Here is a 27,943-nt window from a genome sequence, read left to right as displayed (position 1 = left end):
TGAGCCTTTACCAGACACTGAATCTGCTACTGCTTTGTTCTTGGATTTCCCAGCTTCTAGAACTGTGAGCAATAATGTTGTTTATAAATTATCCAGCTTAAGGTGTTTTGTTATAGGAGCCTAAACAGACTAAAATAGATATTGGTTCTGAGAAGTGAGGTTCTGCTGTTACAAATATCAAAAAATGTAGAAACATCTTTGGAACTGGACAGTGGGAAGAATCTGGAAGAGTTTATAGGTTATGCTAGAAAAGCCGACATTGCCATGAATGTAGCATTAAGAGTGATTCTGGTGAGGGCTCAGAAGGAGAATGCTATAGACAAAGACTCCATCTTCTTAGAGGTTATCTAAGTGATCTTGATCAGACTGTTGGTAGAAATAGGAAAGTAAGGCCATTGTTGTGAAAATGTATTCTGGTTATATTACCATGAAGTAAACTGTAGGACACAGCAACTGAAGGAAACACACAGGTGCCAACATAACTTCTGCTGCCCTGAATATGCCCCCCTTGGGAATATTGAACAGATTGTAGGGAACTGAAACAATCTCTTTAAGTGGAAAGTAAATAGATTAAGAAAGCAACAGATGGCTTAACATATCTTTCACCTCCCTTTTTCCTTTCTCTTTTCATTGTATAAAAAACTAGACAGGTGTGCATTGCAGGCATGGAGATCTACCTGGCTTTGCTGTTGCCCAAGACTGCCTTGTACATAAGTTCCTTCTGAATAAATCTTTGACTACCTACTAACCTGGAGTAGTCTGACTTTTTCTTAGGTCTGAGCTTGCCCTCCTCTTACAGAGTGTGGTTCTTCATTTTGGCAAGGAGTTTTTCTAACAGCCATTCTGATAAGGTCTCAGAGGGAAATGAGAAACATGTCATTGGAAACTGGAGGAAAGATGATCCTTGTTATAAAGTGGTAAAGAATTGGCTGAGTTGTGTTCATGTCCTTAGAGTTTTGTTAAAGGTAGAGCTCATGAGTTATGAAATTGAATATTTGGCTGAAGAAATCTCTAACCAAAGTGTCAAGGATTTGGCATGGTTTCTCTTGACTACTAACAAGTAAAATGTGAGAAGAGAGATATGACTTAAAGATGGAATTTATAATCACAAGGGAAACAGAACTTAAATGTTTAGAAAACTCTCAGACTGGCCATGCTATAAGCAATGAAAAAGCAAGCATGTTTGGGAGAGAACACCAGGGTTGTGGCTAAGGGAGAGTTTGATAAAGAGATTAGTATGGGGCTGCAAAAGCCAGATACTATTTATTAAAACAATGGAATAATGACCTGGTAGGAATTTTGGAGGTCTCTGGGGCTGCCACTCCCATCACAGCCCAGAGTGCAAAGGCCCGGTGGACAAATCTATGTCAAAAGAGAACCCTCAGGCACCTGCAGCACCTCAGATCTTGCTGCCTGGTGCTGCCTCATGTCTCTCCTCTCTGCATACTGGTGCAGTTCTCTGGAGAGTATAGGCAACAAACCGTGGTCCCCACATGGCTATCTCTACCACAGCAAAGAATGCATGAGCTGTGGGGGCATGGATACCTCCAATTAGATTTCAAAGGATACACCACAGAGCTTTAAGGCCCAGGCAGAGAGCTGTTGCAGGGGCAGGGCCACCACAGAGAGTCCCCACAAGGGCTATGCCCAGTGGAACCATCATAGAGAGCCCCCATTAGGGCAATGCCTACTGGAGCCATGCTGCCCCCTCTACCCCAGACTGGTAGAGCCACTGGGGCGCAACTAAAGCCTGGGAGAACCGTAGACACGTGACTCCCATCCTTGAAAGCTGCAGTATGGACTGTACCAAGCAAAGCCATGGGAGTGAGGGTGCTCAGAGCCTTGGAGTCCCAACCCTCACAACAGTGTATCTGAAACGTGAGACTTTGAGTCCAAGAAGATTATTCTGGAACCTTAATATTTAATGTTTTCCTGGTTGGGTTTTGGACTTGGTCAAGACCTGTTATCATTTTCCTCTTTCCTACTTCTTCTTTTGGAATGGGAATGTCTATCCTATGCCTGTACTACCATTGTATTTTGAAAACACATCAGTTGTTTGATTTCATAGGCTCACAGCTAGAGGGAATTTGCCTCAGAATACTTTGAATCTCACACATATGAAATTTAGATATTTAAATGAGACTTAGAACTTTAGACTTTTGAGTCAATACTAGAACAAGTTAAGACTTTTTGGGGCTATTGGGATGGAATGAATGTATTTTACATGGGAGAAGAACATGAATTTTGGGGACTCGGAGGTGAAATGCTATGAAGTGAATCTTGGTGTCTACCCGAAATTCATACGTTGAAACCTAAGCCTCAATAAAATAATATTAAGATGTAGCCCATTTAGGAGGTAACTAGGTCATGAGGGAATGGATTAGAGTCTTGGTAAAAGAGGATCAAGGAAGCTGGTCTTTCCTTTTGCCACATCAGGGCAAGCTAGGAGGTATCTTTGGAGTAACAGGCCCTCACCAGACACTGAATCTGCTGGTGACTAGATCTTGGATTTACTAGCCTTCAGACCATAAGGAACAAAATTCTATTATTTATAAATTACTCAGTCCAAGGTGTTTTTGTTATAGTAGCCTGAATAAATAGAGACAGTCAATTTTGCTCATCTTTGCAAAGAGCTAACTTTTAAATTTGTTAATTTTCTATTGTCTGTTTTTTATTTCAGTTATTTTTGTTCTTATCTTTATCATCTTCTTACCTGTACTTACTTTAGATACATTTTACTCTTTTTTGCATAGATTTTTAAGGTGGGAACTATAAGACATTGGATTAGACACTTAATTTTTTTCTAAGTAAGCATTCCAACCTATAAATTGCCTGCTATACACTGCATTAGCTTCATCCTACAGATTTTGTCATGTTGTATTTTCATTATTATGCAACTTTAAAAATATTTTTTAATTTCTTTTGTGATAATTGACCAATGAATTATTTAGAAGTTTGTTGTTAATATTCAAATATTAGGAGATTTCTTAGATAATCTAATTGCTAATCATTTCTATTTTTATCTTGTTGTGGTCAGATAAAATCCCTGTATGATTTCAGTTATTTAAATTTATTAAGACTTATTTTATGCCTCAGCATATAGTCTGTCTTTGTGAATATATTATGTTTACCTGTGACTATACTGTGTGCATTTGTTTTTTTTTTAATTTTATACAACTTTTTATTTTGAAATAACTTCAAACATACAAAAAAGTTAAGAGTAATACAAAACCTTGTATGTATTTTACCCAGATGTATTTATTTTTAACATTAACATTTCCTCCATTTGTTTTATCAATTGATCTTTGTACAAATAGATGGAGAGAGATTTGAGCCATTTGAAGATAATATGCACATATCATACCCCTTTACTAAGTACTTTAGTGTAAATTTTATAAGAGTACAGGTATTTCTCTATATAACCAAATACTTTTATCAACTTAAGTAACTTTAACACTAATATAAGTTTGATCAAATTTATTGTCAATTTGTCACTTAAACCAACAATGGCCTTTATAGCGTTTTTCCTCTGGAAGTGTATTTAACTTTAGGGCAGGTATTACATTTAGTTGTCATGTCTTTTTGGTCTACTTTAATCTCCACAGAATATTCCACAGCTTTTCTTTCACTTTTATGGCATAAAAAAGAGACAAATGCAAAAAAAAAAAAAAAAAAAGAGAATGCATTTGTCTCTTTTTAAATAAAACATTCCTAATTTTGCATTTATATCATGTTTCTTTTTTTTTTTATTTCAGCTTATTATGGGGGGGTACAAAAGTTCAAGTTACATACATTGCCCATGCACCGCCCATCCCCCCAAGTCAAAGCTCCAGGCACCTCCATTCCCCAGACAGTGCGCATTGCACTCACCGTGTAGGTATACACCCATCCCCTCCTCGCACCCCCCCCCTCCCCGAGTCAGCACCTTCAAGCGTGACCATTCCCCAGACGGTGCGCAACGCACTCATCATGTAGGCATATATCCATCCCCTCCCCCCACCCCCCACCTCAGTCTGATATCCGATTGGTATCATTCCCAAATGTGAATTTAGGTGATGATCAGGGAAACCAATTTTCTGGTGAGTACATGTGATGCTTGTTTTCCATTCTTGGGATACTTCACTTAATAGAATGTGTTCCAACTCTCTCCAGGAGAACCAAAGAAATGTCATATCACTGTTATTTCTTATAGCTGAGTAATACTCCATGGTATACATATACCATAATTTACCAATCCACTCATGAATTGATGGGCATTTGGGTTGTTTCCACATCTTTGTGATTGTGAATTGTGCTGCTATAAACATTCGGATACAGGTGTCTTTGTCATAGAATGACTTACGTTCTTTTGGGTAGATGCCCACTAATGGGATTACTGGATCGAATGGTAGGTCTATTTGAATCTGTTTAAGGCATCTCCATAATGCTTTCCACAGGGGTTGCACTAGTTTGCAGTCCCACCAGCAGTGTATGAGTGTTCCTGTGTCTCCTCATCCATGCCAACATGTGTTGTTTGGAACCTACCTAAAAATGATACAAGCCATATATGACAAACCCATAGCCAGCATCATACTGAATGGGGAAAAATTGAAAGCATTCCCACTTAGAACTGGAACCAGACAAGGCTGCCCACTGTCCCCATTACTTTTCAACATAGTATTGGAAGTCCTTGCGAGAGCTATCAGGCAAGAGAGCAGAATCAAGGGAGTCCAAATAGGGAAAGAAGAGATCAAACTCTCACTCTTTGCTGATGATATGCTGTCATATCTGGAAAACCCCAAGGATTCAACCAAGAGACTTCTGGAATTGATTAATGAATACAGCAAAGTCTCAGGTTACAAAATCAATATACACAAATCAGAGGCATTCATATATGCCAATAACAGTCAATCGGAGAACCAAATTAAAGACTCAATAACCTTCAAAATAGCAACAAAGAAAATAAAATATCTAGGAATATATCTAACTAAAGAGGTAAAGGACCTCTATAGGGAAAACTATGAAACACTGAGGAAGGAAATAGCAGAACTTGTAAATAGGTGGAAAACCATACCATGCTCGTGGATCGGAAGAATCAACATTGTTAAAATGTCTATACTACCCAAAGTGATCTACAGATTCAATGCAATCCCTATTAAGTTACCAACATCATTTTTCACAGATATAGAGAAAATAATTATACACTTTGTATGGAATCAGAGAAGACCCCGTATAGCAAAAACAACTTTAAGTAATAAAAACAAAATGGGAGGTATGAATTTGCCAGACTTCAAACTATACTACAAGGCAGTGGTTCTCAAAACTGCCTGGTATTGGCACAAGTGCAGGGACACAGACCAGTGGAACAGAACAGAAAATCCAAATATAAAACCATCCTTATATAGACACCTAATCTTTGACAAAGCAGGCAAAAACATACTCTGGAGACAAGAATCCCTATTCAATAAATGGTGCTGGGAAAATTGGATAGCCACATGTAGAAGACTGAAACAGGACCCACAGCTTTCACCTCTCACAAAAATCAAATCATGGTGGATAACAGACTTAAACCTTAGGTGTGAAACGATTAGAATTCTAGAAGAAAATGTAGGAAAGACTCTTACAGACATTGGCCTAGGCAAAGAATTTATGAACAAGACCCCTAAGGCAACCACAGCAACAACAAAAATAAATGAATGGGACCTGATTAAATTAAAAAGCTTCTGCACAGCCAAAGAAACAGTCATGAGAATAAACAGACCACTTACAGAATGGGAAAAAATTTTCGCATACTACATATCAGATAAAGGACTGATAACAAGAATCTATTTAGAACTCAGGAAAATCAGCAAGAAAAAAATCAAACAACCCTATCAAGAAGTGGGCAAACGACATGAATAGAAATTTTTCAAAAGAAGATATAAAAATGGCTAACAAACATATGAAAAAATGCTCAACATCCCTAATTATCAGAGAAATGCAAATGGAAACCACAATGAGATATCACTTAACCCCAGTAAGAATGGCCTTTATCAAAAAGTCCCAATACCGAGTGCATTTGAAAGGAGTATGAATTCTTCAGTTGTTGGTTATAGCATTCTATAAGTATTAATTAGATCAGGTAGCTCATAATGTTGTTCAGATCTTTGTCTTTACTTATATTGTTGTTTAGTTAGTTGTTCTATCAATTGATGAGAGAATGGTGTTAATGTATTCCATTATGAGTATAGAATATTTTCCCTTTAATTCTTTAAATTTTACTTCATATATGTAAGCCTTTGTTATTAGGTGTGTATACATTTATATTATGTCTTTTTGATGGATTGCCCTTTTTACTATTATGAAATATTCCACTTATCTCTGGTAATACTCTTTTTCTTAAAATCCATTCTACCTGCCATCAATATAGCAGATTCTGTCCTTTTATGCTTAATGTTTGCATGGCTTTTCTTTTATCGCCCATTTATTTTGAGCCCCACATGTGTTTTTATGTTGAAACTGCATCTCTTGTAGGCAGTATATAATTATTTATCCACTTTGATAATCTTTTCATTTTAATTGGAATGTTTATACCATTAACATTAATTGGAATTATTGATATGACTAAAATAAGTTCTATTTGCTTCATCTGTTGTTTGTTTACTAGTTAGTTTCTCTGAAAAACTTTCTTTACCATTCCTTATAGTAGAGTTCTGCTGGAAACAAATATTCTTTTTTTCTGAAAATGTTTTTATTTTGTATTTATGATGAAAAAATATGTCACCATTTTTTTTCATAATTTAATTGCCTGTACTATCTCTCCTACCTTCAGGGCAAAGCCACAAAAAAAGGGAGGGGGTAAATTCTGATTGCTTCTTCAATTTTGACTCCCTTCTACAGTCTGTCTGCTTTTGTTTATTCTTTAGAATCCTCAATTGTGCTTTTTTTTTTTTTTCTAGTAGTTGGCCTTTATTAGAAGTCTGTCTCAGAGGGGAGTCAATAGTACATTGTTGATAAGTAATTCCTAACTACATATTGGGTAATCTGAGATACTATTTTTTTAAACAAATATGGTAGAAAAAAATATAGTAGATGGTTATAAAAATACTTTTCTCAAAATTACTAAAATTTTCATTTTTGAACCTACTAACTGAAAAGTGGATCAAAACTCAGAAAGAACATTGTTATCTTTGTCTATCTATTTTCATGGCTTTTTTTTTTTTATTTCATCTTGTTATGGGGGATACAGAATTGCAGGTTACATATGTTGCTCCTGTATCGCCTTTCCCCCCAAGTCAGAGCTCCAGGCGTGTCTGTTCCCCAGGTCGTGCGCATTGCACCCATCATGTAGGTATATATCCCTCCCTTCCCCACCCCCCCCTTCCCGAGTCGTCAATTGTGTTTTGTTCAGAATGTGTTACTGTTATCATTGTGAAGGCTGGTCTGGACCGGAGAGCAAAGACAAAATTCTGTTCTTTAGTTTTTATATGCAGCATAATAGAATAAAAATTTTTTCACACTTGCTACTTTTCAATATCTCTTTCAATGAAGTTTATTATAAAAGGTGATTAATTGAATTGTGTTCTATATGTTAATAACAGTATAAAATGGTGAGGAAGAGTTATATATTGAAATAGAATTATTTATAAGAAATACTATTGAGTTAAAAAAGCAACTATAATGTTTCAAAATAAAAATAGAAAATGTATATTTGTGTTTATATAAATTTTTTAATTTGAGAAAAATTTTAATGGCATGTAAGACAAATATTTTCTCATTATTCTTAAATTGCTCATTTTTTCTTGTATATATTGATGTATTATTTTCTTTTAAATGAACTTTAAGAGCATATTTTTAAGTGACCATTGTTCTTCACATAGTATTTTTAAAAATGCAATTATATATTGACACCATCTGGCTTAAGATTCTTCCAGTGTCCTTTAAAATTCATGATGATGATGAAATAAGAATATATAACATTTATAGAATTATTTTTAAGTTGTAATGTTTATGCCAGCTTCTATTTCATTTGCTCTCAATCGAAGTCACAGACATGTGAAATACATGTTAACATTTCCTATTTCCCCTGCATAAATGACAGCCACTGTTTGAAATTTCAGCCACTACATAGTGAGTTTTCTCATTGCACTTTGGAGAAATATGACCTCTGTGTCAACCAATGCAGTATTTAAAATGGAATAGATTTTGCTTTGTTAAAAAACAACTATAAATTTCAGTGGTTGAAAATAACAAAGATAAATTTCTCATTTTGTTATATATCCAACATGAGTCAGCAGGGGTATCTCCGCTTAACACAGTCACTCAGGGATTCAGACCTGTGGAGTTTCCACCATCTTATGACAGCTTCCATTTCAAAGAATGTCTTCAGGTTTGCAATGATAGGGAAACAGCACATAGAGAGCTACGTGTTGCAATCTTAAATAATTCTACCTGGAAGTGAGACACATTATTTCTGTTCAAGTGTCATTTGCTCAGTTGAGTTACATGTTCATGACTAAATTAAACAGACAAGGATGTAAAACCCATCTATGTACCCAGAAAGAAAGAAAACACCCCCCACCCCCACCTCCCCCGCCGGCACTAGTAATAGCCTATCTACTTTTACAACTCTATTTCACATTATTCTATCCCTTATTTACTATGATCCAGTCACTAAATCCTTCTTCTAGTTCTTGAGTATGTCAAACTTATTCTAGTTTGATGGCCTTTGCTTATGCTATTTTCTCTGTTTCCACTTCTTCTTATGGCTTCTTATTACTTGAGTCTCTGCTTAAATATCACTTTCTAGAGGTGACTTCCTGGACAATCCTAATAAAGTTGGTAACACCTATTCCCCATTTTTCTCCATCTCTGCATCTCATTTATTTGTAATACTTTGCAACACTTACAATTTTTAGCTATTTTGTTTGTTCATTTTCTTGTTTTTCTCATTAGTTTATAAATACCATGAAGACAGGAAGTTGTCTTTTTCAAAGTTACAGCTTATACCCAGATCTTATTACTGTTCTTTGCAATTAAAGGAACTTCAATATTGATTGGATTAAAAAACCCTCTACTATATGCATACATTTGGAAATTTTAAAATGTTTGTCCTTATTCTGTCTTCCTATCTGGTAATATAGTTTTTCTTCTCCTTATCTATGTTTATCTTTATGCTATACAGTGGATTTTGTAATTTACTTCATTTTGACTCCATATATTTCTGATAAGATTAATATACCTGATATTTTTCACTGTCTTTGTGAAAATGTTTTTGTGTACATTTTCACATGATTATAGATAATTTTATTTCTTTTTTAGTAAATATAAAATAGTAAAAAAAATTATTCCAACTTTCATTAAGCCCTTCTCTTGCATCAGGTTTTGAATTTCCAATTTAATTTATAACTCTAAAAGAGTTTAGATCAAATATAACCTGAGTCTAGGCAGGAATTTCATAGTAGGATATACAAGGGAATGAATTCTAAGCAGAACAAAAATATCCTGGGTATGAATATTTTAAATAACCCCCCATCCAAACTGATTTTGATGATTTTCTATTTTCATTACAAGTATTATTTTGAATAATAAAATTGTCTACTGGTCGGTCATTCTAGTTCTGGTTAATCAAAGTTTGGCTTAAATGAATTTGTAGGATTTGGACCAAAGATCTTTCCAAATGACAAGAAAATAAAGAAGGCTTCTGATTTATAGATACCCAATTAATAAATAGTTTGCAAATTCTATAAAGTCTTTCTAGGGCCTTATTTTGCCAGCCTCACTGCAGTTGCTATGTTGCTGTTGGAACCTTAAAAATCAACATACTCAGAATTTGTTCACATCGGCCTTTTTCTTTCTCTTCTCCCACCAGCACTACTCTTAGTCTAGGACACTTTTTACTTCCTTTTTTTCTTTTGTTTTCTCTTATTTCTAATGCAGCACTTAGTTCTTCTTCTAGGACATTTTATACCACTGCAAAATAAAAGCCCACATCAAACTGCCCTTAAATATTTCATGCTTTATTATTAATAGTTTACAAAACAAAAGAAGCTCAGACTCCTTAGCATGCATACAAGCTGAACCTAAGGTACCTTTCTTGGTTTATTTTCTGTTTTTAAATATGTGTCCTATGATTTCTGGTGGTTGGACATGATAATTTATAAACACTAACTATATGGCAAATGCTGTATGTATTTTAATCCTTACAGTAACTCTTTGAAGCATCATTTGTATTTTTCAAAGGAGAAAATGGATGCTCCGAGAAGTGATGAAATATCCTCAACCTCCCTACTGCTAGGTGACTGGTGTGTCTATGACTTGGATGCTCATTATCTTTCCTCTGACCCTTCCTGTCCTCAGGTAATCTACCCACTATTTCTTTTGAAAGTTTTGTTTTCCCACTTCTTCATAAATATTTGTTTTCATTTTCATTTTGGCTAGGGCTGCTTCCCTTGCATATCCTGCTATAAAATTCATACCCTCCGTGATACATGCTAACTTCATGAACACTCCTTTTTTATTCCATGAAAAATTATATTTTGCTATTCCAGCTAATATAGCATGGTAGAGTATCTCTTATAGTATATTTCCTTTCTTTTGCAATTTTCACTCCTTGGTTATTATTATTGTTTTATTGGGTCTTTATTGGCTTGACTCTAAGTGAGATTCAGACATATTGAGACATGTATGGCCATCTTACATGACCACTGACAGACCTTCAAGAGAAATTATCCTAAGTGAAGAAGCTCAGCACAATAGGGTGAGCTAGTTAAAAACAAACAAAAAACTCAAATAAACAAACAAAAAGAAAAAAATATGGTTTTACTCTTATGTGACCTCATTTCCCCCCTGGGCTTGTGGATATGGGGAAATGGAGTCCTTGCCCATTCTAAATTATAAGTAAGAATCACATCACATCCCTTGTTCGTTGGTGTCATCATCTTTCATTCATTATATTTAGCACAGTATACAGTCAGTATCTGTTGATGGATAAAATAATGGAGGTAAAGAAGAAAAAGAATGAACATTCAACAATCAGGAATAGCTTGGAATGTGAATCCAAGTGCTATATTCCTAAGTAGGATTGGCTTGCTTGGGTGCTTGCTAGTGTTAGTGGGTTCTCTGTTCAGATGGATGCCTCTGGACCTTGAAATTTATTTTGATATAGTTTGAAATTTAGTTTCAATTAGATTCAAGGTTTGAAGGTCCACAAATTGGAGCTTCATGTGGGTTAATTAGCATTTACTTTTAGAAATACAAGTATGGGACAATTAAAAGATATCACATACTAATATGAATTAATTCAGCTGGATTGCTTTACATTTTTCCTAAAATTGAAAATGCATGATGAGAGGCAAATTATTTTTCAGCATTACACAGTTTGGGAGCTGGGCTTGTGCGAGAGAACTGGAGTAACATGATGCCACTGGACAACTGGAAAGAGGCTAGAGACATATATGAAAAAGGACATTGGGAGAAATAAAAAGACAAATTGCCTGCTACAAAACTTTTTCTGGGAATGGCTTTGTACCATAAATACAAAAACCAGGATCTTTTTTCTTCTTTTTGTCTTTCTATCACTACATGCCCTCCACTGCGAGCATCTGGAACTCCACTGAGTACTTCAGTATTATAACACGGCTACTTTATGGTTGATCACATTTTTCAACCTACTCTTACAACCTAAGCAATATTTATAATATAATTTTTACATTCTAAAAATTTTACTTGAACAGTGTTAAGTTATACATACATTTGAGAGTTGGGGCGAGTTTACACAGAGCTAGGACCCACGTGACTCCTGACATTTTTCTTTCTAGTGTCTATAATTTGTAGACACTGTCTTTTCTCCATAGGCCCAGAGTAAATTGTTCTTCATGCTAAATGTCCTGCCTCACTTGCATGACTCAGTTCTCCATACAGTCTGTAAAACCGTACAAACTTCCTTGTATATCTAGGAGAGAGAAAATTGCTGGTTTAGGAGTATAGAAAAATAGGACTTTAAAAGAGTTTGAAATTCATATCATCAAATTATATGAAGAATGATTTTTGTGACGCTTTCTATTAAATGGAAGATGTTATAGTATATAAAGGAGTTCTGTTTTATTGTTTAGGTAAAAAAACATTGAATGATTTTCTATATCTCAAGTCTTACAATGTTCTCTGACCTTTAGTTATTTGAGTAACAGTATTGTTAGCATGTAAGTCTGTTTTAGCCCATTGTCAGTCATGAGCTCCATGATAGGCATCTAAGACATTTATAGAATCTACAACTCTGACCAAAACACGTGTGGTCTCAAATCGAAGAGGACAGTTAATGTCAAAGCAAAATGACAGATGTCCCTCAAGCTGTTGACTTGTGCTCAAATGATGGTAGATTCAAAGCCAGCTCAGCATTTCACAGAGCCCTATATTTCATCCAGGCTCTGTCAACACAGCTTGATCAATGTCTTCAAAGGAAAGGCGGAGGCAGACTGCAAGCATTTGTCACTGAGCTCAAGCTTAGAGCGATCCTGAGCAGTGTGATGGATGTCACAGGGAAGCCTCTTTGTATCTACCAGTCAAGTGCAGTTACTATGGAAGCATTTAATGGTATAGGAGAATGCTCATTGCTCACCTGCAGCTTCTGTGATTGTTCCAGGACAATGTGAATATTCTGCAATGCCAAATGATAGAGCCAGCAAAGGGGAGTCAGGGACACAGGGGAAAAGGAGAAACCTGTTCAATTAGACTTACCTCTATGCTTGGCATTTCCAGAGGCCATTTTCGCTTTCTTCATCATTTTACAAAATAAAATATATACAGGCATATGGTTGGATAAACAGGGATAGTGGAATAAACTTAGGATTCAGTCCAACTTTGCCACTCACTAGATGTGAGACTTTCAGCAAGTTATCTACTTGTTCAGGTTTTATCATTCTCATCAAAAGAATGGGAATATGTTGGGCCTGTTTCATAGGATTTCATTAATATTCATGTGTGTTCTAGTACCTGATACATAATAGGAAAGGCTTGATCAAGATTTAAAGATGAAAACATATATAAAGGTATATGTGTGTATTTAAACATTTACATAGAAGGAAGGTTGGAGATTCTATCCCACTCCCTAATCTATCATATTTTGTATGAAGAAAGCCAATATGAGATTATTCTCAGCAAAACTTTTATTAATAAAATACAAATAGTCAACTATACCAATTTCATTATATATACAAAAATAGAAAAGATTTTTTGTAGCATATTTCCTCACTGTTACACAAATAATGCATTAATTAGCACTCTAGCAGCAAGAGTGTCAAAACAAATGGCCTTTGTTTTATTTGGAAAGCATTAACCATGCTGCTGTACTGGGTAGACTTTGCCATCCTCTTGGGGTAATTAGCTGACTTTTTAAATAATGCAATATGATAATGACGTTTATAAACTATAAGTCTTTTAATAGATAATTTTCAGTTGCATTCAGTGACTAAAAATGTTACTTGGTATATACTTTGCAAGATAACTAGTTTCTTTTTTGATAATTTAATTGGGGATGTTTGAGAATATTTTTACTTCTAAGATTCTAATTCGCTGTTAAAGGAGTAAGTGCTCATCTGTAGGACCACCCTAGCCCCTGAGGAATATTCACTTTTAGAAGATGCTAGGTCATATCAGATTCATCTCTTTCAGGAATATTGAGGTTCCCTTCTCATCCCAAGGAAGTGGCATGGTGCTAGATGGCAGGAATCACAGTCTTTTTGTGTGGGAATGGAAAATCCACCTCCCTCATTCTGGAATGAGCTAACTATGATGCTGCAATGTACAAAAGAGGAAGGGAAGAGGAGAATGAAAATACAGGAAAGAACAAGAATGTGCATGTATCCACACACACATGCACACACTTTGGAAGAGAAAGAACAGAAGATGACCACAGAAGAATAGGCATGTGGGGAGTATGAATAGGCACTGATGTTTGAAATGTCCTGTTGGAATATTAGGCATTCTTAACACAACACCACTGTTCTTATTTTCTTTTGAGGAACACATTGTATTTAAAGGAAAACTGCTTTGGAAGTCTTCAAGCACAACAACTCATCAGGTCCCACCTCTGAGACAGGGTGTGAGCATCCTGGGAGCCATGGCTGGATGTGTAAATGGTGTATCACTTCTTCAGAGGCAGCAGCACAGGGAACCATGGGGGTCATGTGGAGGGAACTCTCCTAAAGAAGGAAATAAAGTTTCCACCAGACACTTCTTGTGATATGGCCATGCAGATGAGGTGATTCCAGATGTGGAGCCACTGGACAGAAAGGGGAGAGACCCCATAGAATAGAAATGCAAGGCTAGACGTGGAGGAGAGGGTCTGAGGGAGTGTCCCGTGAGAAAGCAAAGTAGCAAAAGTGGCTTTTGTAGTCGTCCTCTCATCTCAAGTAGGAGCAGAAAGGGGCAACTGAAGGCTCTGTTCTGGTTTGGACAATGACCACAAGGTGCCACAAACTGTCCTATTTCTCTCCTGTTCCTGTTGTATGCCATCCTTCCTGGGAACAAAGCAGAAACTGGCCCTTGCTTTCAGACTTCTTGTGCAAGATCGATAACTTATTTTAGCTCTTTTTCCCCCATGGTTTACAGGCTGCACCTATGCTGAGGGTATTTTAATCCTGGGCACGTATTCAATCCAGAGAACAATGAAGCACAAGGGTTAGTACAGTTGGACTGCATTCCTATATGGGGGATTCCTTACATTTTAAATAAGGACTTTCTATATCTCAAACTTCCATTTATTGATTAGTTCTTGAAGTCAATTATCTTAAATAGCTTAGTGTAGCTTAGTGTTTAGCATAAAACTCCAATTGGTTCTCTAAATATATTATCTTTATTAATTTTATACAGATGCTTAGATTCCTGATTTTTTTGTATAGAACCAAATAACTGTGAAAATGATCCTACTGATACAACCTAGATGTTTTTAGTTTTAGATGTGACTAGTGGTCTGTGTTCTTCAGTGCCACATCTCCACAGGGCGGCTTTCAGGCATGACTGTCTGCTTGCATTCCCAATATCACTCCTATCTCTATGCATCCTTCCACTTTGCTGATGTGGTCCTTGGACTCATCTCCTTTCCAAAGTAATTTCCTTTCATTTTTCAACCTTTGAATAACTCACATGGGTTGGTTGTTCATTATCCATATCAAATAACTCAGTGAATTATTTGTACTTTTCCACTGGACTATATCAAGCTATACAGCATGTGGAGAAAGGGAAAAGAAAAAATGAGACCAGTTGGCGTAAACAGCTCTTCTTTTGTATGAATTTCATTTTAGACATTCAACATAAGTACTAAGTAGGTCAAAGGCTGTTAATATTTGAAAATATTCCCAGTTCTTTCAGTATCTCCTGATATTTTTTACATTATGAAAGACAACTGAAGGGCAGCAACTATTCACATGATTTTCACTCTCCTCTTTTGCAATGAGTTTTTGCAGAGCTGGCCCAAGGCAAAAGGAAAAGAGTGGTAGCTTTCTTTATTAGGCTTTCTAGCCTTTATCAGTGCATACTGTGTGACTTTGATGAGTTGCATACATTCTCTGAGTCTCAAGTTGGTTTTCTCTTCTATAAAATTTGTGGGAAAATATTGTCTGTTCCTCAGGATTGCAGATTCAATGAATATGTCCTGATCTTCTACCCTGGGCTGTGTCTCTGGAGATGGAGCAATGAATAAAAGGTATAAAGGCCCTGATCTCAAGGTGCTTCTATTGTAGTGAGGACACAGAATATAAGTACATAAATAGGTAAAACATATAGTTCATCCAGTGGTGATAAGCCCTTGGGAGAAAAAGTATTTGAGAAAGAGCAGCGAAGTGTGAGGGGTTGTGCAATGTTAAATGCCCATGTCAGGGGTGACTTCCCTGATTATGTGACCAGGGGATGTTTGAGTACAGACTAAGAGAAATGAGGAATCAAATCAGGGAGAACCCAAATTGTGAGAATTGGAAGTGCAAGTGCTCTGAGATCAGAGTCTGGTTAAAGAGTTTTAGGAATAAAAAAGAACCAGATGGCTGGAGTAGCCAGCAAAGGGAAGAGTTGCAGGAGAAGATCATGTGGGTCTTGTGATCCAAAGCCAAATTGGTATTTTGGATTTTACTATGAGTGAGATAAGAAGCTTTTTGAAGAATTTGAGCAGAAGAGTGATTTCTTGCCCTCCCTGCCTCCCTCCTTTCCTTCCTTCCTTTCTTCCTTAAATTGACAAATAAAAGTTGTATACATTTATGGTGTACAACATGATGTTTTGAAATATGTATATATTGTGAAATGGCTAAATCAAGTTAATTAACACGTATTGCTTCACATGCTTATGAATTGTTTTGTGGTGAGGACACTTAAAATCTACTCTCAGCAATTTTCAAGACAGCAACATTGCTAGTAACTACAGTTACCATGTTCTACGGTACATCTCTTAAATCTATTCCTCCTGTCTGAAATTTGTATCTTCTGACTAACATTTCCCCACCCCCTGCCCTCAGTCTTTGGCAACCACCATTCTACTCTCTACTTCTATGAGTCCAACTTTTTAGATTTCACATATAAGTAAGATTATGCATATACACCTCCTTGGTTATCCCATGGTAGCTTTAAATACTTTCTACGTGCTAATGTCCAGGCCTCTCTAGTGAACTGCAGACTCATAAAGCCAACTGCAACTGCAACTTCGATGTTGAATGGACATTTTTAATGTAATATGACCAAAACTGAGCTCTTTATCTTATTCCTAAGCCTGAGCTTTTTTTATTCTTCCTTATCAGTTGATGGGAACTCAATTTTCCAGTTGCTCATAGAGGACCTTGGGGTCACCTTAACTCTTTCTGTTGCTCATCTTCCTACAACCCATTAGGAAAACTAGACTGTTCATCCCTTCTCACTACTCCCACTGCCTAAGATACCTCTCTCTTTCACCCAGTTTATAACAATAGCCTCATAACTAATCTCTCTACTTCTATTGTTATCCCTTCAGTCTATTTTCAATACAGTAGCCAGGGCGATTATATAAAAATATAATTCAAATTGTGTCACCTCTTTGCTTAAATCCTTACTGGCTCTCCACTTCACTTACAGTAAACGTCCACATCTTTACTCATTTCCTAGGACTTTCCTCTCCACTCTATTAGTTACAGCTCCACTGGCCTCCTTGCCTGGAGCTACTTTCCTTCCCTTGACAGCTTCTGCCCCTGGGCCTTCGTGCTGGTTGGCTATTCACTTTATCTGGAAAACTCTTTTAATATTAACTCTCTTACTTCCTTCAAGTTTTTACTCAATACCACCTTTCCAAAGAAACCTTTCCTACCTCAGAAATCCGTCTATTTACTATTACAATCTTTCTTCTTCCCACTCCTGGAAATATTCACCCACTACTTGGCTCTACATTTTTGAATTATAGTATTTAACACTTTTAACATACAACATAACTGATATATTAATTGTTTTTATTGTTTCTGTCAGCTCTTGCTAGAATGTAGGCTTCATGAGGATAAGAATTTTTTGCTGTGTTGTTCATTGCTCAATCCCAAGCACCTGAAATGCTGCTTGACACGTAGTAACTACTCAATAAATATGTGTTGAATGAATACATGAACCCAGGGTACAGTTAGAAAAGGACACTGTCCATAGGTGTCTTGGATGCCAAACTGACTACATGAGAAGAGCCCAAGCAATGTGGTACTTGAAGAAAAGGCTCAGATGTGAGCTAAGAAACAGCTGGGATAGGCCGGGCGCGGTGGCTCACGCCTGTAATCCTAGCACTCTGGGAGGCCGAGGTGGGCGGATCGTTTGAGCTCAGGAGTTCGAGACCAGCCTGAGCAAGAGCGAGACCCCACCTCTACTAAAAATAGAAAGAAATTATATGGACAGCTAAAAATATATATAGAAAAAATTAGCCGGGCATGGTGGTGCATGCCTGTAGTCCCAGCTACTCGGGAGGCTGAGGCAGGAGGATCGCTTGAGCCCAGGAGTTTGAGGTTGCTGTGAGCTAGGCTGATGCCATGGCACTCACTCTAGCCTGGGCAACAGAGCGAGACTCTGTCTCAAAAAAAAAAAAAAAAAAAAAAAAAAAAAAGAAACAGCTGGGATAGATAACCTACTTATCCCTTACCCCTTGAATCACCCTTAGGAGATGAGTTAATTTCTTTAATTTCAGATTGTTTATTTCTGTTCAAATGAGGAAGAGCACATTTAAATTGAAAAATATGTAAAAAGATAAAATGAGTGTCAGTGAAAACTCTTTTCTCAGAGACCAGCTCAAAATAAGCTCTCAAAATTTTATCATCTACAAATACTTTGGTGTGTATTATTTTAGGTTTAAAAAAGTTTTACACAGTGTTAGAGGCAGGGGGTCAGTTAACTAGGGTCATCTTTCCTGTCCAACATTTTAAGTGTTAGCCGTGTTCATAAACAAAAGCCAGCACCACCTAAAAGTTTTCACAGGGATATCCTTAAAATACCCACTTGTTTTGGCATTAACTTATTTTGCTTTTTTCCTTTTCATCTGAAAACTAATGTTATGTGAACTATAAACTCCCTAAAATCAGAAATTTTTGTCCATTTTGTTTATTGGTGTTTTTCCAACACCTAGAAGAGTGTCTGGTACTCAGGGAAGGCTCATAAATATTTGATGAATAAATAAACAAATGGAGAAGCCAGTACACTGGGAATCAGTGACCAGGGAGCTGGGGGTGGGGGTGGGGTTGGGGGGTTGGGAACAGAGTGATTGTCCTGGAAGCCAACTGAAGAAAGTGTTTGAAGGAGGCTGTGACCAACAGTGTCAATGCTGCTGTAGATTGGGTAAGGTGCGTACTGAAAACTGACTTTTAGATTCGACAAAATGGAAGCATGCCACGTCAGTGATATTGTGGGAATGACTGCCTGATCGGTAAGATTTAAAACAGAATAAGAGAAATGGAAGTAGTGATTATAGGTGACTCTCTATTTAATAGTACATATGCTTTTTAATAATAAAGTTAAAACTACAAATGCTAATAAATATGGTTATAAAATAATTTCTGGTGGAGTAAGGACTTTAGCATTTACTATGAGTGAATTGGGGAGCCAATAAAGATTTAAGCAGAGCAGTGACACAGTCTGAATTATACTTTTATATATTTAAATTTTAAGCAAAGCCATAAATATATAGCTCATCATCCATATTCATTTGTTAGCTTAAACATCAGTGCCTACAGCAAATGTTTCTTGACCTTCCTGGATTAGGTTGGATGTTACTACTGTGACTATCCATAGCAGTCTGTCATTTTCGCAGCACTACAGGTAGCATCTTTTTATAGCAGGTCTCTATTCAATTTTTGTTTCCTTGGAAGATTCTGAACTCTCAGTGAAGTCATGATCCCATTCTATCTTATTTACTACTATATATACCTAACACTGAGCATAGTGCCTGGCACAGAGTAGGCTCAATGAACTCCTATTAAATTTATGCATAAGTGGACAAATAAATGAATGTGGTTTGATGTGGGGGAAGCCTATTAATTGATATATGAAATGCAGAATAGATAAAAGGAAATAGTTGAAATATTTGACTATATTAAAAAAAATTCTCTTGTACTGCCTTTTTGTAGTCACCCCATCCCACTTCCAACCCCTAGCAGCCACCAATCTGTTCTCCATTCCCACAGTTTTTTCTTTTCCAAGATGTAACACAAATGGAATCATACAGTATTTAGCCTTTTGGGTGCAACTTTTTACACTTAGAAAAATGCATGGGAGATTCATTCATGTTGTTGTATGTATTTTGTTCCTTTTTATTGCTGAGTAGTATTCCACTGTATGAATGTACCACAGATTGCTTGTTCATTCACCAGCTGAAGGACATCTAGGGTGTTCCACCTATCTATTACAAATAAAGTTGCTATAAACAGGCATATACAGATTTTTGTGTGTTCATAAGTTTTCATTTCTTTTGGATAAATACTTAGCAGTGGAATTTCTGGGCTGTATGGTATATGTGTGTTTAACTTAATGAGAAACTATAAAATTATTTCCCAAAGTAAAACAAACAATGTATAAGCATTTCAGTTGCTCCATGTCCTCATTATCACTTGGTATTGTCAACATTTTTTTAGTCATTCTAATAGTTATACAGTGATTTTTTCATTGCATTTTAATTTGTATTTCCCTAATGGCTAAAGATGCTAAGCATTTTTTGTATGCTTATTTGCCATCTTTGTATCTTATTTGGTAAAGTATCTGTTTAGCTTTTTTTGCTCATTAAAAAATATGTTATTTCTTTTCTTACTAAGTTTTGAAAATTCTTTATATATTCTGGACAAAAGTCCTTTGTTAGGAATGTGATTTGAAAATACTTTCTTGCAGTCTGTGTCTTGTCTTTGCATTTGTTTAACAGAAATTTATAAAACAAAAGTTTGATAAAGTCCAATTTATTGATTTATTTTTCTTCATGGAAACTTTTGATGCTGTATCTAAGAAATCTTTGCCTAACCCAATGTTAACATGCTTTTCTCTTACATTTTCTTCCAGAGGTTTTGTAGTTTCATGATCCATTTTGTTTTAAATTTTTTTAAGGTGGGAGGTGTAAGTTGATGGTTTTTTTTCTTTTTGTTCTTTGCATATACTCTTCCAATTTTTCTAGCAGCATTTGTTTAAAAGATTCACCTTTCTTCATCAAATTGTGTCTGCACCTTTGTAAAAAATGGTTTATAAAAAACAATTTGAATTATATTTATGTGGACCTTCTTTTTCTCATTAATTTTTTTTTTGGTGAAATAAGCAAAATAATCATCTAAGAAATAGGAAGGTAGGGGAACTGTTGGAGTTGGAAAAGAAAGACGTAAAAATTAATTTATTAATTCAACAAATTATTATTGTGCCTATTATGTAACAGTAACTATTTTAATTTCTTAACAAAATGCTATCAAAACAGACAAAACTCCTGCCCTCATGGAATTTTCATTTTAGTATATTGAAATAGACATATAGGAAAATGAATGCTGAAAGTAAATGAAATACGATCAGAATTCCAGCCAATACTAAAGGCTAATTTGGGGATAGTGGTTATGAATTTAAATTGAGAGTAGTCAGCAAAATTTTATATCTGTTCTTCAGCCTTATTCAGTTGCTCATACATCAGTACAGACTGCAGACTGGACAGAGATTTGACATAACCAGGTCAGAGATTTTCCCAAGAGAGTATGGTGGAGAGAGAATGTGGTAAGGGGCTTGAGAGTATATATGGGAGATTGATTGTAATGAATGGCCTTGGAGTCTCAGCCAAGTGAGGAAGAATGGAGGACATGAGATAAATGAAGGCAGTGAAAGAAAGGCAGGGTTAATTAATGCGTTGGAAGTTCTGGTGGGTCAAAAGTTTGTTGAGGAGGGGTATAAGTGATGAGATGGAAAGACAGAAGGCAACGGACAGTGAATGCGATCCTAGAAATTGAGAATGGTGGGAGAGACCCAGTTACTGTTAATGACAAGGATGACTCTGTGAACTATTTACTGAGATGGTATAGAGGGCTGGATTAATGAGGGTCAGGAAGACAATGAATTAAGAGGCCAAATTTGGAAATATCTTGGACACTGAAATCATAAAAATCATCACAAGCATAGTGTCAGTGGATAAGATATTAAGCCAGGTACTATAATCTTCCAGGAATGAGGTGAAATTGGGTGGCCTGAATGTCTGTAGATGACTGCATCTAAGAGGAATGTATTAGTTTCCTATTGCTGCTGTAAAAAATTATTACAGTTCTGGAAGTCAGAATTCCCAAATCTCTTTCACTGGACTAATGTCAAGATGTTAGCAGGGATGGTTCCTTCTGGCAGCTCTGAGGAGGGGAGATCTATTTTGTGTGTGTGTGTGTTTCAGCTTTTAGTGGCTTCCTCTATTCCTTGGCTGGTAGCCTCTTCTTCCTTCTCTGAAGCATAGGTTCACTCAAATCTCTGCTTCTGTTATTACGCCACCTCCTTTTGTCAAATATCTCTCTGACTTCTGTTTATAAAGACTATGTGAGTACACTAGGGTCTGCCTGACCTGAATGATTCAGTGTACTCTTCCCAATCTCAAGAGCCTTTAACTTAATCACAACTGCAAAGTCCTTGCCATCTAAGGTACTATTCACAGGTTCTAGGGATTAGGCCCTGAATATCTTGAGGGGCAATATTAAGTTCACCACATGATGGTATATATAACCTGAAGGAATGAGCTTCAAAGTAGCCTGGAAGTATTGTAGGAGAGAAATTTAATGGTCTGGAAGCAGTAACGAGGAGTAAGGAGGACACTCATTGCTACTGCAGAAAGGAATAGGAGAGAAAACAGACTCCACAAGAGAGATTGGGGAGAATCAGAGGTACCAGGAAATTGTTAAGTTTCTACTAGAGCAATGAAGTAGAGGGAACTTTCAGAAAAGAGGTTAAAGATAGAGGAGATTTTGATGACCTGCCTTGAACTCTGAGGAAAGTGTTTGGGCTGGGGCCTGGGAGAGAGAAGCCATGAGATTGGGGCAGATTTGAAAATAAACTCTACTTTTTGTGGTTTAAAAACCCCTGCTGTCATGGGGCACCAGTCTAACATATTTTTTTTTCTTAATGGCAACTTAGTGTTTTTGTCTGGATGTGCCTGTATTTTCCTCCATATCTTTGAAGTCCAATAGTAACCTTCCTATGTATCGGTTGGGGTTGACTGCTGTGTGTCTTATTTTCCAAGTACTTAGTGTGCCTATTCAATATGTAGATACAAGTGGTTTTATTCCAGAAAAAATTCTTTGTATTGTACTTAAAATTTTTGTTTTGTTCAATTATTTTGTTTTTCTTCTATTTTATTTATTTATTTTAGAGACATTCTCACTATGTTGCCCAGGTTGGCCTTAAACTTCTGAGCTCAAGTGATCCTCCCTCCTCAGCCTCCTGAGTAGCTGGGACTATAGGTGTGTGCTGCTGAGCCAGCTTTGTTTTTCTTTTTTCATGAGTTGAACTTTCTTTGCATGTCTTTTGCGTCTTTCACTTTCTTGAAACTCCTTTTTATCTTTATTTTTATCTCCTTATTTTTCTTTTCCCTCTTCTTTCCTCTATTTCCCTTACAGTGCTTTATATCTATATATTCTTGTGTTTCTTCAAATGTACTTATTTTCAATTTTTTAAATTGTCTTTTTTATTCATGAGTTCTTGTAGATTTTCAAAATGTTATAGCCTTCTGTTAACTAGTTATTTTATCTGAGATTTTCTAATTTTGATTTATACTGTTTTTTCAGACTTTTGATAATATTCTTAATTTTTATCCCTTTTGAAAAAATATGGTAGTTTCATTTTCTTTGAAGTCTTATTTTTTCTTAGTGTGTGTTCATTATCTGCTGGAACATCATTTGGATTATTTTCATATTTATTTTTACAATATCTTTATATGAGATTTGATTGTGATCTTATTTGTTTCACAAGTTTAGATGACATAGGAGTTCCTGGATTATTATAAGCAGGTTTCTGTATTATGGGAGGCATGCAGGGGCTAAGATAGTTTTTCCACGTTATAGCTCAAAAGCTTATCTATTTTATCTGTCATCTATCTATTTATCTATCTATCCATTTTGGCCCCATCTCTCAGAGCTTAGTCTGTCTAATTTGGGTAGGTTTCCTGCCTCTGTCTCTATTGTCCAGAGCTCTATCACCCTTGCTTTTTGAGACGTGGTCTCCTTGTTGAACATTCTCCTTTGTAGTTATGGTACTCTCTGCTCTGCCAGTTTCCTCTGCCGGTCGGTATCTGAGCTTTACCTCTACCTCAGATCCCCACTGTTCTCACCCTTCCTAAAGTGATTTGTGTTCCTCACAGTTTTACTTCAGAGTGGATCTTTCCTTCTGAAAAGAAGGATTATTGGGTTTTTGTTTTTTTTTTTTCCATTCCAACAGTGGTTTGGCCACTTCTGCACCATGTCAATTTCTTGTTGCTTCCTTAGTGGTGTCCTGGAGTCTTTGTGCACAAACCTCTAATTTGGAGCCTAGGAAGATTTCTTCAAATTTCATCGGTTGCTCTCAAATATACTCATGTTCCTTTGAGAGTTGTGGGGTCCTCTTTTTATGAGGGTGAGTATTCATTGGTGGCTATTGAGTTCTGTGGCTCATAATATCCTTCTATACTTTTCTCTTTAACATTAACACTGTATAGCTGTTGGTGCCACAGAAGCTGTGCTGTGCTGGCATTTTGGCCCCGCCTGAATGTTCATGAGGGTTCCTTGTTACCTAGTTTTATTGAAGATGTCATCACTAGTTGTTTTTTTTCCCCTTCAAGTACCTTAAATGTTCTTTGAGTACTTTCTGGGTAAGAGGATTTGAGAACATCATTAAACGTTTACTACACTCTTTTCACTACCTTCAAATTGCCTCTAGAAGTCTACCTCTTGATCTCTCCTATAAAGCCTGTCTTTGTGTATTTTTTTTTCCTATAAACTTGAAGGAGCTTCTCATTGTTTCCAGTGTTCTGAATTTCATGAGGGCACGGCTGTGGGTAAGTCTGTTTTTATACTTCTACTGTGTACTTTGTGGAGTCTCTCAAACTTGACACTCATGTCTTTATATACTTTTAAATGTCTCAAAAGATTTAATTGATTTCCTTCCCTGTATTTTCTCAGTTTTCTCTTTCTGAAATATCTATTATTCGTATATTGAATCTACTGGAGGTCTACTATATTTTATTTTACTCTTCTATTTTCCATGTTTTTATTTTTTTTTGTAATATTAGTAAGGAAATTTTCTCAACTCCTTCCAAATCATTCACTGAGTTTTTTTGTGTCTACTGTTCATTTTGTAAACCATGAGAGGTATTATTTTTTGTTTTTTGAATGCTTCGTTATATGGCATCCTGTTCTGGTTCATGGATGCAAGGACTTAACTCTTCAAATATTAATTACAGTTAGGATTTACTATTACCATTTTTAAAGTTTTTTTCTCCTTAATTAGTTCTATTTTTTTAAATCCAAATTGCTTCCTTCCTGTTTTGTCTGCTTCCTGTCTGGTTTTGAATTTAAGGGCTTTCTTAAAGTGTCTGGTAATCCTTGGCTTAGAGTTGGGGCCAGAGAAAACTGATTGAAAGCTCTAAGAGTAAGGGTGGGCTTACCAATTTTTAACTTTATTGTGGGATATTTATTTGTGAAATGCTTGACATTTGTATATCAGATTATTTCCCTGTTCAGATTGCCCAAAGATTGTTTTTATTTACTTGCCTGGATTATCTGTATCTAGCTGAGGGAGTTTTGGGAGCAGAAAGAGAATAGAGTGAGGCTTTCCATATTCAATATTTAACTTTTACTTAATCGCTCTGTATATATACAATCTTTTGAGGTAGGAGACTTTGGATACCATCTCAAAAAATGTACCCTCTAAAATGCAAATATAATCCACAATAAGATAATACTTCTTATCTACTAGGATGGCTATAATGAAAGACAGAAGATAACAAGTCCTAGTAAGTGTGTAGAGAAATTGGAAAGCTCATACAGTTTTGGTGGGAATGTAAAATGCTGCAGCCAGTTTTGAAAACAATGTTGTAGTTCCTTGAAAGGGTAAACAAAGAATTATCACGTGTCCCAACAATTCTACTTCTAGGTATGTGCCCAAGAGAAATGAAAACATATGCACACGAAAGAACTTGTATGCAAGTGTTCATAGCAGTATTATTCATAGTAGCAAAAAAATGAAAACAATCCAAATGTCTAAATATCCACTAATGGAAGAATGGGTACACAAAATGTAGTATATACACACAATGGAATAAAAAGGAATGAAGTACTGCTCCAGTCTACAACATGAATGAACCTTAAAAGCATTATGGTAAGTGAAAAAAGACAGTCATAAAAGGGCACATATTGTATCAATCAATTTATCTGAAATGTTCAGATTAGATAAATCCATAGAGACAGAAAATAGATGAATGATTTCCTAGGGCTGGGAGGGATGGAGGATTGGAGGGTGATAGCTAATAGGTATGGGGTTAAAATTGATTGTGGTGATAGTTTGTATATACTTTAAGTGGGTGAATTGTATGATATGTGAATTATATTTCAATAAAGCTGTCAGAAAAATATACCTATAGTCTTCTGCCAATGCAAGAGAGAAACAGTAACTCAGAAACTTTGAAAGAAAGAAGGAAATCTGAGTCTTTTGCTTTTTAAGCAGGATTTTAGCCAACTCTTACATTTTTTGTGCCACTTTCAATCCATTTCCAAAAATACCTTATTCCTGCCAGTTCCTCAGGTGTTTAGGGATCTATGTTTAAATTAGGTTGCTTCTTGAACTTTTTATACTGCTAGTTTAAGATTAAGCTTTCTAAATATGCTCAGTTAGTTACCATTTCTCGATCTGTCTTCTAGCTTCTAAAATATTGCTGCTCTGTTTTGTTCTCACTGTTTGTTATAATGGGTTTATTTTTAAAAAGACACTTCCCTTGGCCGGGCGCGGTGGGTCACGCCTGTAATCCTAGCACTCTGGGAGGCCGAGGTGGGTGGATCGTTTGAGCTCAGGAATTCGAGACCAGCCTGAGCAATAGCGAGTCCCCGTCTCTACCAAAAATATAAAGAAATTATATGGACAGCTAAAAATATATATAGAAAAATTAGCCAGGCATGGTGGTGCATGCCTGTAGTCCCACCTACTCGGGAGGCTGAGGCAGAAGGATCACTTGAGTCTAGGAGTTTGAGGTTGCTGTGGGCTAGGCTGACGCCACGGCACTCTAGCCCGGAAAACAGAGTGAGACTCTGTCTAAAAAAAAAAAAAAAAAAAAAAAAAGACACTTCCCGGAAGTTTTAATCAAGTTTTAGGATGGAGTAAAAATAAATGCATGTGTTTATTCAGCAGTTCTTATCTGAAAGTCAATAGTCCACATTTGTTTGCTTTTTAAAGTTCTTACTAGAAGGAGATTTGGATTCTTAAAATTCATCTGCTTTTATTAAAATATCGGCAGAGACTGTGATATATCTTCTATTGTCATGAGTGGCCCTGGAAGTTTACAAGTAGAGCAGTCAGACAGGCAAGATGGCTTAGAAGAATTTTTGTCTTTTTTCTACCTTTTCACTAAGATTTGGCTGGACAATTATATTAAAAAATATAATTGGATATATTCAAGACGTCGTTTGGGGGTTAATATAAAAACATAAATCATTAGCTAATTTATTGAAAAGAAACACTTAAGATTGCCTTTTTAATTAACTTGAAAAATCTAGGCAAGCTACATTTACAACACATACTAATAAGTTTAGATACTGGGTTTTTGATTTTATTAAGAAATGTTCTTTTCTTCTGGTTAGCACTAAAATTCCTTTTTTCTTAAATATATGCCTTATAAAATTTTTTTGACATACACTATACTGTGTACAAAAGTCTTTCATTTATATTTTAAAAGATCATGTATTCAATTTTTACAACTTTCTACATGGTCAGGTTGAAAAGTTCTCCCGGTCTTAATTTGTGATAGTGCACAATGGAGTGGAGAGCTAAGATAAGTACCCAGATTATGTTTCTATATTCTGCGCCTCTATTTTGTGACTATTTCGTCTCAAAATATTTTTGCCCTGGTTGACGTATATAGTCCCCTCAATTACTGGTATTTATAGACACCCACCCCACATATCACTATCTACATATTTTCTATCAGTTCACATTTCATGTATTCTAGTGCCAGAATTGGCTAATTTTAGAATCAAAGATCCAACAGACTCTTTTGTAACAGCTAAAATTCTCAATTTCTTTCCTTAAAATCTATTAGATAATGAGTAAAAAGCAATTTAAAGAGTTAAACACAAATTCAATTTGAGGGAAATATATCAAGTAGAAAAACTTATGCAAGCTTTTGTAGATACATTTTAGAAAGGAACACAAAGAGTATTACAAAGTTTAGGAAAGATTAAGTGCTATTGAAAAACCTCTAAGATAAAGTTGTAAAGTTAAGAATAGAGATTATTTATATGTAAGGCTCATAGAAGGGATTAATGATTCTTTTTATATTTAC

Source organism: Eulemur rufifrons, chromosome 15 (genome assembly GCF_041146395.1).
Source record: "Eulemur rufifrons isolate Redbay chromosome 15, OSU_ERuf_1, whole genome shotgun sequence".
Taxonomy (NCBI): Eukaryota; Metazoa; Chordata; class Mammalia; order Primates; family Lemuridae; genus Eulemur; species Eulemur rufifrons.
This window is presented reverse-complemented; position numbering follows the sequence as displayed.